Here is an 8904-nt window from a genome sequence, read left to right as displayed (position 1 = left end):
GATCGCATGACCTTCACTAAGCAAGGGTCATAGCCATAGGGTCGAGGCATAAACTTGGGATGGGCCTCCGAATCGGAGGTATGGGCAGAGGGGGGATGGTGAGGCACCATTCGGTGGGGTGTGGTGCTGGCACACCACGTGGGGGTGCGGGGCCGTGCCCCCATGAAACGAGACGGTGTAGTTGTTAACTGCGCTATGGATTTTCAAGTAGAACTAATGGTATTGTGATGTCTAAGTTACGGTTAGTAGTAGTTTATCTAGTTAGAAATTACATCGCCTAAAGTGATAGGTGGAGGCCATGACACATGTGTCCGAGTGCTACTAGGTGAAATTGAGGTCTTAACACACTTTCTGAGTGTTAGGTGAAATAGACCCGTGCCATACAAAGTTTCCGAGTGCTAGGTGAAATAGACTCGTGCCATACTCACTTTATGAGTGCTAGGTGAAATAGACCTGTGCCATACACACTTTCTGAATGGTAGGTGAAAGTGACAACACATATTCCGAGTGCTTGGTGAAAGTGACTCGTGCCTCGCATGAGATTCTTGCTTCAGTCGCATTCCCTATTTCAGTGAATACATTCTAAGACGCCGACCCATTCATTAAATGCCTCCATATTTGGAGGGGAACCTGGAATTGTTTTGCCATGGTTGCCTACAAAGTCTAAAGTCAGAATTCAACTCCTAGGCGATGTTTCTCGTTATGGCACCATGGCGTGTGCCGCACTTCAGTGGAAAATCATTTGAGGAAAATGCCTCGATGTTACATGGGCATAACTTTTGGAAATGTTTAGGAATAATATTACAAGCATTCCTGCAAAATAATAGCTCAAAAAACATGGTACACACTCATTTTCAAATTTTCAGGAATTATGTAATGCTCGCCGCTTATAAAAATTACAAAAACTTATTGGCTTGTAGAAAAATCATGAAACTTCGTAGACCACTATCTCCCATTCTTCTAAACACGTGTGCAAATATTCAGGTCAAAATTAGACATCTAGCCTCTTAAAACCCAATATGTCTTCCCAGAGAAAAGGATGTCTGATGGTGCAAAGTGGATTTTTGCATATTAGCCTACTATAGGGGGCAGTTGCCTGCCCACGCACCTTGGTGGGTAAGGATGGCTTGCCATGGGGCTCCCCCCAATGCCCCAACAAGCTTACCCAAGCATGCTGGTGCGTTTGTCCATGGCGATATGGGCAATTCGACCAAGTCATCTTCCATGTTAAATCTCGGTCGCACATGGCCATGTGCAGGCTGGTCTTTTGGAAAAATGTGTGCATTGTCTTGAACATATTCGGCACCTAGGACTCGTTTGGGATACATCAAGGGTCTGGCTTGTGCATTGCGGTCCGACTCGAAATTCTTGATGTGTCTGTCTCACTTGTCGAGGATCCGATTTGGTGACTCAATGACGGGTTGGGTAGTTGCAGGTGGCAGGCATGCCGAGGCTTCTAGTGTGACCTTTTTTTCACGAAATGATGTGGTGTTAGGTGAAGCCTTTAAGGGCATAGCCGCAGCATGAAGGGGTGCAAGTGCAATCATCCGGAAGTGTGTTGTGGACTGGTTTGCATAGTTGAAGTCAAGGTGTAGTCATCTATGATACTAGCAACAATGTGTCTCGGTTAGGCTTGTCCCTCATAAATGTGTTGGTTGTTGAGGTGTTGGATTGGTCCCATGGTGCCAACTTGGTAATTACGGCATCCCACGGACGTTCCGAGGCTTCTAATGTAAAATGCTAGAATGATAGACTAGTCTTGCACGGACCATTGTCTTATGTCATTCACATAACTGCTATACTTAGATATTCTGGTGTTTCGTTTGATGGAGAATCTAAAATCACACTCGATGCTCGCGATAATATTGTTGTGGATATAATCCACAAAATGGGTTTCTTTCGAGATACCAATGACATGATCTACAAGCATCGTAGTGATCAACAGCCTACACATCAAGAAAATCCTTCTGCTGACCGTCCTACTCATCCCCCATTTCATGTGGAATCATCTTCTTCGGACTCCACTCCTACCAATCAAATGATAATCGATGAATTATTCTCTCTTAAGGGCTACATCACTACGCGTATGGATGCTCTCGATACAGCGAATCATCAAGTCCAAGAAGAACTTAAACGCTTATCAAATCGGTTGGACTACATGGACTTGGACTCTCAGAAAGCTGATCCAGATCATCAGGAGTAGCAGTCTAGCATTCTAGGATTTTACATAAGTATTTTGATGTCGCTATTATTATTGCTATTTCAGAACTGCTGATACTACTGTTGCTTTTATTTGTACTATCAGATATTACTTCAGAACATCTTACCATTTGCTATCTAACTATTTGCGATGTATGAATTATGTTTCATAATTGTTGTTTCATTGCTATGTTATGACATGATATATTATTCTCTAGCATTTGATATTCTTCAAAATTTATATCATCCAAAATTATGACCTTGGCTTATAAATAAGTCAACATATCTTATTACTTATATATATATATATATATATATATATATATTGTGTTGGACAAAACTATCTTTTCTTCTTTTTATGAAGTCAAAAGAAGTAGAAAAGTTGGAGTTGTATTTTTTTGTAAAATATTTTCAGGCACATACAATAAAAAAAATGGGAAGCATACAAGATAGGGGAGCATATTCGAACTTGCAACAAAGTTATATCATCTACATATGTTGAACCTTAGAAAAATAACATATCTCTATTTTCAAATGATATTGGTTTGTCATCATCAAAACGGGGTTTTAATGAAGACACCAAGATCACAAAAAGAAGAAAAGGGAGAAGACCATGAAGACATAGAAGACTCAAGCTTCAAGAAGTTTATAGTTTTAAGTCTTCATATAGGTACTTTTATCCTAACATTCACTTTAATATTTAATAGCAATGTTCAAACAAATCAAGATCACTGTTAAAGATTTGGATTTGTCTAAAATGCAAATTCAAATTGCTAAGTAATAAGTTACTTGACCTGGTTTACAGATTACCAGAACTATGTAGTAGGTCACCTGAACTGCGAGGCAGTTGGTAACAGGTTACTAGAACTGCGTAACTAGTTACCTGCCTGAGAAACCAGTTACAAAGAAAAATTGACTGATGTAACCAATTAATTCATTGCATTAATCGATTACCATCTTGAACAAAACATTTGAGTAATCAATTACCACTTTGTGACAATCGATTACATAGAGTTGTTGAAACCTGATTTTCAAATTCAAATTAATAGCTTTCATCCAAAGTCAATAGGTTTCATTACTTTCGTGTCTTCTCTTCATGGAAGGTTATCATGGCTGATTGGGAGGCTATTTAAAGACATTGAGACATCTGATAAGTGCCAAAAATACCTAATTTTTATACACTTTTTCATGGCACTTATCCTATGTAATTTATGAAAATCCAACTTAATTCAAAACTATTTAGATAAATTGTCATAGTTTGATTTTATATTTTGTTCACCTCTTTTCCAAATCTTTGTGGGAAGTTTTCTAGGAAAAAATCAAAGAGAAGAAAAAATCAAAAAAAATAGTCAAGCAAGGAGGTGTCCACATAAGCCACTTTTGATGCACACATAGCAAGCTAAGTGCTTGGCCATAAGCATGGACCAAAAACATGAAGTTGCTCACTAAGCAGCCTCACATGGACAAACAGGATCACCCAGCTGAACTGGCACCAAATTGGCTCGGCCAGACACAAGATTTACACAGTCAGACTCAAGCCTAGCACAAGTCAACTTGCTGAAGTAAGAAGCTCAACGTGCACCTGGACCGCCCAGCTTGGAATCACGCACCTAGCAAGAGCAAGACACCTGCTCAAGCAGGCAGCTCAGCGGTGCCAACTAAGCAGCAAGGCGGGCTAGAGCCAGCAAGTGGTCAACTTGACTTAGACACCAAGCAACAATTATATCATGCATGACCTCACTTGACTAGGCCCCTGAGCACTTTTCAGAATAGCCCACAATAGCCCGGTCAAGTAGCTCTCAATTAGCTTTGGTGAGTCAACACCACGCAGTTGACTAAGCTGCTTGGCCAAGGACCAAACCCATTTTGAAGGGTTTCGAGCGCCTAGCATGGACAAAAAGAGGGTCACGGTTCAAAACACATACATTCTTCACGTCTTCTCTCAGAAACACTTCTCTCTAGAATTCTTGTACTTTGGGGTCACAGTTCCAAGCTAGTTCTGAGGTAATTTTTGTAGTTTTCTCTTAGAATTCAAGAGGAGAAATGAGTTGGCAAATGTGATGAAAAAGTTAACGCTCCTACATATTGATTTGGATTATGGTGTAATGTTATTTATTTTCTTCATTTGTATCTTCTTTTGATCTCAATACATTCAAGTTATTACTTTTGGTTAAGTTTTTATTCTTTAAGAAATTCTTAATGCAGTTATAGCTTGATCACCTACAACTTTATTTATAGATCCAAAATTGCTTCTTCTTAAAGTTTTGACAAATGAAATAAAAAGTATAACCTACACCTTAGTTCACTTTCCATATCAAACATCTATTTTAAGCAAATTAATTTCAAGCCTAAATAATGTTAACAAAGCCTGAAGAAGGATGTGACAACCTACTACGATGAGTGGCAGTTAATTATTATTTAGGGTGTGTTTGGAAGTTAGGAGGGAAAGGAAAGGAGAGGGGTGAGAGGGTGAGGAAGGGAAGGAGAATGGGAGGCAAATCCAAGTAAGACCCTTCCTTGTTTGGGAGTGTGGAATTTACATAGGAGGTGGATGAATGTGGATGAAGGGTTAATGTAATACAAAAATACTATTTTACCCTCCCTTTAAAAATCAATAATATGCTATGTATTATATATTATAGAATAATATTTTTAAAACTATTCACATTTTAAAAATTATTTCAAATATTGTGGCACTCTAATATTAATTTTAAAAAATTATTTTTTTAAAAAATTATTTAAATTTAGACAAAATAATTTTTAAAAAACAAATTTATAGAACCGAATATGTAAAAAACAAACAATAATCTCAAACAACCTCAAAAGATTAAAATATAAGTTTAGACAAAGTAATTTCAAGATGAATATAAACAACCATTCAATGATTGAGTTAATACAAACTATATGAACGTATCTCATGCTACAAAAGTAAGAATGTAGAGTTCATCTCTATTCTTGATACATTGATTTTACTCAAATTAATTACAACTAATATAAAAATATGTAAACTTCCACCACTTCAAATATTGAGCAATTTGATTTTTTTTTTTTTTTGCAAAGCTATTCTTCAATGCCTGCAAATAAATAAATAAAATGGACTTCGAAATTTACATTTGATAGAAGAGAATATGCAAGATGTAAATAAATAATATGATACACAAGGAAACTAGGACATGTACCTCGAGGGACCAACTAGACCAAGCACCATCTCGAGTAGTAACTCTTTGCGCTTGTCTGGAGGACATCCAATTACTGCTCTAATCCTATCAAGATTGTAAAGTAAATACACATATGTAAGAGTGAACACATGTCTTTCAATCTTTAAATCCTCCAAAAGCTTCCAGATTTGAACTTCAGAAATTGGAATTTTTTGCTTAACTTTCTCATACACAATGTTGCCCTCTCTAATAGTTGATGCAAGATCTTGTAGTGCTACCTTTATTCCATTAAATTCTTCATCATCCTTTGATTTTCTTGACCTTTTAGCTTGAGTGCGAGTTCCTTGTACCTTCGGGGATGTTACTTCATTTCCATCATCAGTGCCTTGAACGCTTCCAATGTCAACCCATTACCATCATCAAAAGACTCAGATTCACCCACGAGTTGTCTTTTGTTTCTAATGTCTTTTGTAATCTCAACACGTTGCCCAGTGGCTCTATCCTTTCCACACAAGATCATCATCTTATCATAATTTGCTATAGGTTTTTTCATCCATTCTTCAGCATCAGGATTTTTCTGTCACAAAACAAAAAATTACTTAACCAATATATGTCTATCCACCTAATCCTCTAACCTTCTAAAATGCATCCACGTATAATAATGTTTTGAAACAATATGAATTTTAAATTTTATTATAATATGAATATACAATAAAATTGGAAAAATATTAATATACCTCAATTAGTTGTTGCCAAACTTCTTTTTTAGCACACCAACACTTTGTCATTGGATCCCAAAAAAATCCACTCAAGCCACTTTTGAACAAATCATAGCATTTAGAAAAGTGTCTCTTCACTAACTTCCAACGCCCTCATAACTTCCAACGCTCTTTTAAATTTTTCCTCTAACTCTTTAACTATGGCATCATAAGCAGTTGTAGTAAAAGTCTCATTCACTCTATTTCCCTCATTTTGTTGATGCAAAAAAGCTTCAACAAGAGCATTATCCATATCATCAGTCCATATCTCTCTTTTAAGCTTACTTTTTGTCTCAGCCATAATTCATATAAAGTTATCACAAATTCATGAAATACATATCCATGACATACATCACCAATTCTTATATTAAATAATCACAAAAACGTCAAAATTCAAAATTAACATCCAAAAGTATATCAAGTCATGAAATACATCATAATTTCCAATATTAAAACATCACAAAAATATTCTAAATATTTACACCACAATCACACATCCTCAAATTAATATCCTAATCAAGACTGATAGTTTGTCCACATAGCAGCAACTATAGAATTTCTCAAATTCTCTCCGAAACGAGTATGTTCTTCATCATTATCATTTATTGGTGCTCCATCATATTGAACTACACTTCGACAAGAAATTTCTTTGTCTACCTCAGCTAACAACTCTTTATCCTCAACGGGATCTACACCTATCAAGTAATTATACAAAATGCAACAAGTTATGATAATCATATTTTGAATTTTAATTCCATAATTTGACTCAGTTCCACATGCAATAATAGGAAATCTTTTTTTCAAAACTCCAAAAGTCCTTTCAACAACATTACGCAAGGAAGAGTGACGCATATTGAATAATTCTTAAGGCGTTCGAGGTGGATTTCTTGTAGAGAATTCCTTCAAATGATAATGTGTTGATCTATATGGGGTAATTAGTCTCTTTCTCAACATGAATCCAGCATCCAGAAGATAATATTTACATATTAAAACATGAATTATTTAAGAAAAACATACATACATGAAGAAGCAAAAAGAAAAAATTATATTATCTTAACTCCCTATAGGTATTTTGAGACCATTTGTTCTATGCAATGCATCTTTCAATATCCTTGAATCAGATGCAGTACCCTCCCATCCAGGTAGAACATAAGTAAATCTTAGATTAAAAGAGCACGCAACTAAAACATTTTGTGTTGGAAAATCCTTTCGACCACGATATTTTGGAGCTTCAAGCAATGGCACTTTTACATGTACATGTGTACAATCAATTGCCCCGACACAATCCTATCATTGCAAATTTCATTGACATCAATATTTTTTAATAATGCACATTCTTAATTTTAATAGTAAAGTATATTTTACCGTAAAAATGGGTTAAATCGGTTGCTTCCAATAATTTCTATAGGGATCTGCGTGCCATCGGGTTGCTTGAGATATCGTTCTTCTAACTCAATTATCAACAAAAGCACACGATGAAAGTGACGACTGTAGTCTCACCGGATCGTTGAAACCAAAATTGGATCTGATGATTTCTGATATTATGTGTTAAAATGTAGAGTGTTTTGACAACTTGTTCGTCTACACTAACCCTTTGTGTTGATCGGAGGCCACCCTCTGATTCTAAAATAGCACATAAGTTCAAAAAGGTTTTAGATCTCATTCTTGTTATCTTTTTACCTTCGATAGTATCGAGTTTCTTCCTAAATTCTCTTCTTATTCTATCCTTCTCTAATGTCAAAGCACAATCAACTATCATTTTATGAGAGCGGATTTTCATTATGTAGTAATAAACTACAATGCTTATAACTTGAATGATAGCCCTTTGACGACTTTCTCTCCATCCAAAGTACACAATGCTTCTTTCTTCTCCTTGATCATCCATCTATTATTCTGTTTTCATTTAGACAAAGAGAAGATTAGGTCCTAACTAACTTCCACATCATTAGTTCTCCTCTATTTGCATTGTAAAATTCTGACAACATTTAAATATTTAAATTTTAAAGGAACTATAAATGTGGAATAACATTTACTTACATATAAGATCATAAGACTTTAATTTCTCGATGACATATTGTGTTTATTATGATTATAAGCGAAGGACAAAAATGGACACAATTCAAAAAAGTAAATAATCTCCAAATCGGTTAGAGTATCAGTATTGAACAACAAAGTAGATGCCAAAACAAATAAAGAAGATACATCTAAGGTAAGGGCTTCAGTTACATGTAATATGTCATATGTGTCTTCATCACCATTGATTACTGAGTATTATATGATAAATAATGGTATTTCCTAGTTGCTATGTCATGTTACAAATCTACCAAGTTCCAAATAGAGAAGGATTTTTTAATAGGCATTGTTTCCCTTTTTAAAGGAAAGAGTAGATTAGTTGCTATTAGCTACTATGTTATTGTCTTCCTCACCATTGTTTCCTTTTTTAATATCCTAAGCATATCAAATCCCAATATATCCAAACCTACATGAACATTGCAATGAAAATGCAAGAGCAACATTCTTCTGCATATTCTTTTGTCTTAGATCGAAAAGTTGATTATAAGAAAGAAAGAAATTATTCACAAGAAAACACTCCCTTCTATTTCAACTTAACCAGTCTTCTCAAGCTCTCTCCGAACACTTTGAAACTTTGGAAGACATAAGATATAAAAGGAGAGTTTATGATTATGGATAATAAAAACTATACATAGATGAGGGTTGAGAAATGCAACCAATAGAAATAAAAAAAGAAGGAAGCGATGTGAATTCATATCTGGTTTTAGTTTTTTGTG

The sequence above is a fragment of the Lupinus angustifolius genome, chromosome LG02, assembly GCF_001865875.1.
Source record: "Lupinus angustifolius cultivar Tanjil chromosome LG02, LupAngTanjil_v1.0, whole genome shotgun sequence".
In the NCBI taxonomy this organism is placed as follows: domain Eukaryota; kingdom Viridiplantae; phylum Streptophyta; class Magnoliopsida; order Fabales; family Fabaceae; genus Lupinus; species Lupinus angustifolius.
The sequence above is the reverse complement of the archived record's forward strand: the minus strand, read 5'-3'. Positions refer to the sequence as shown.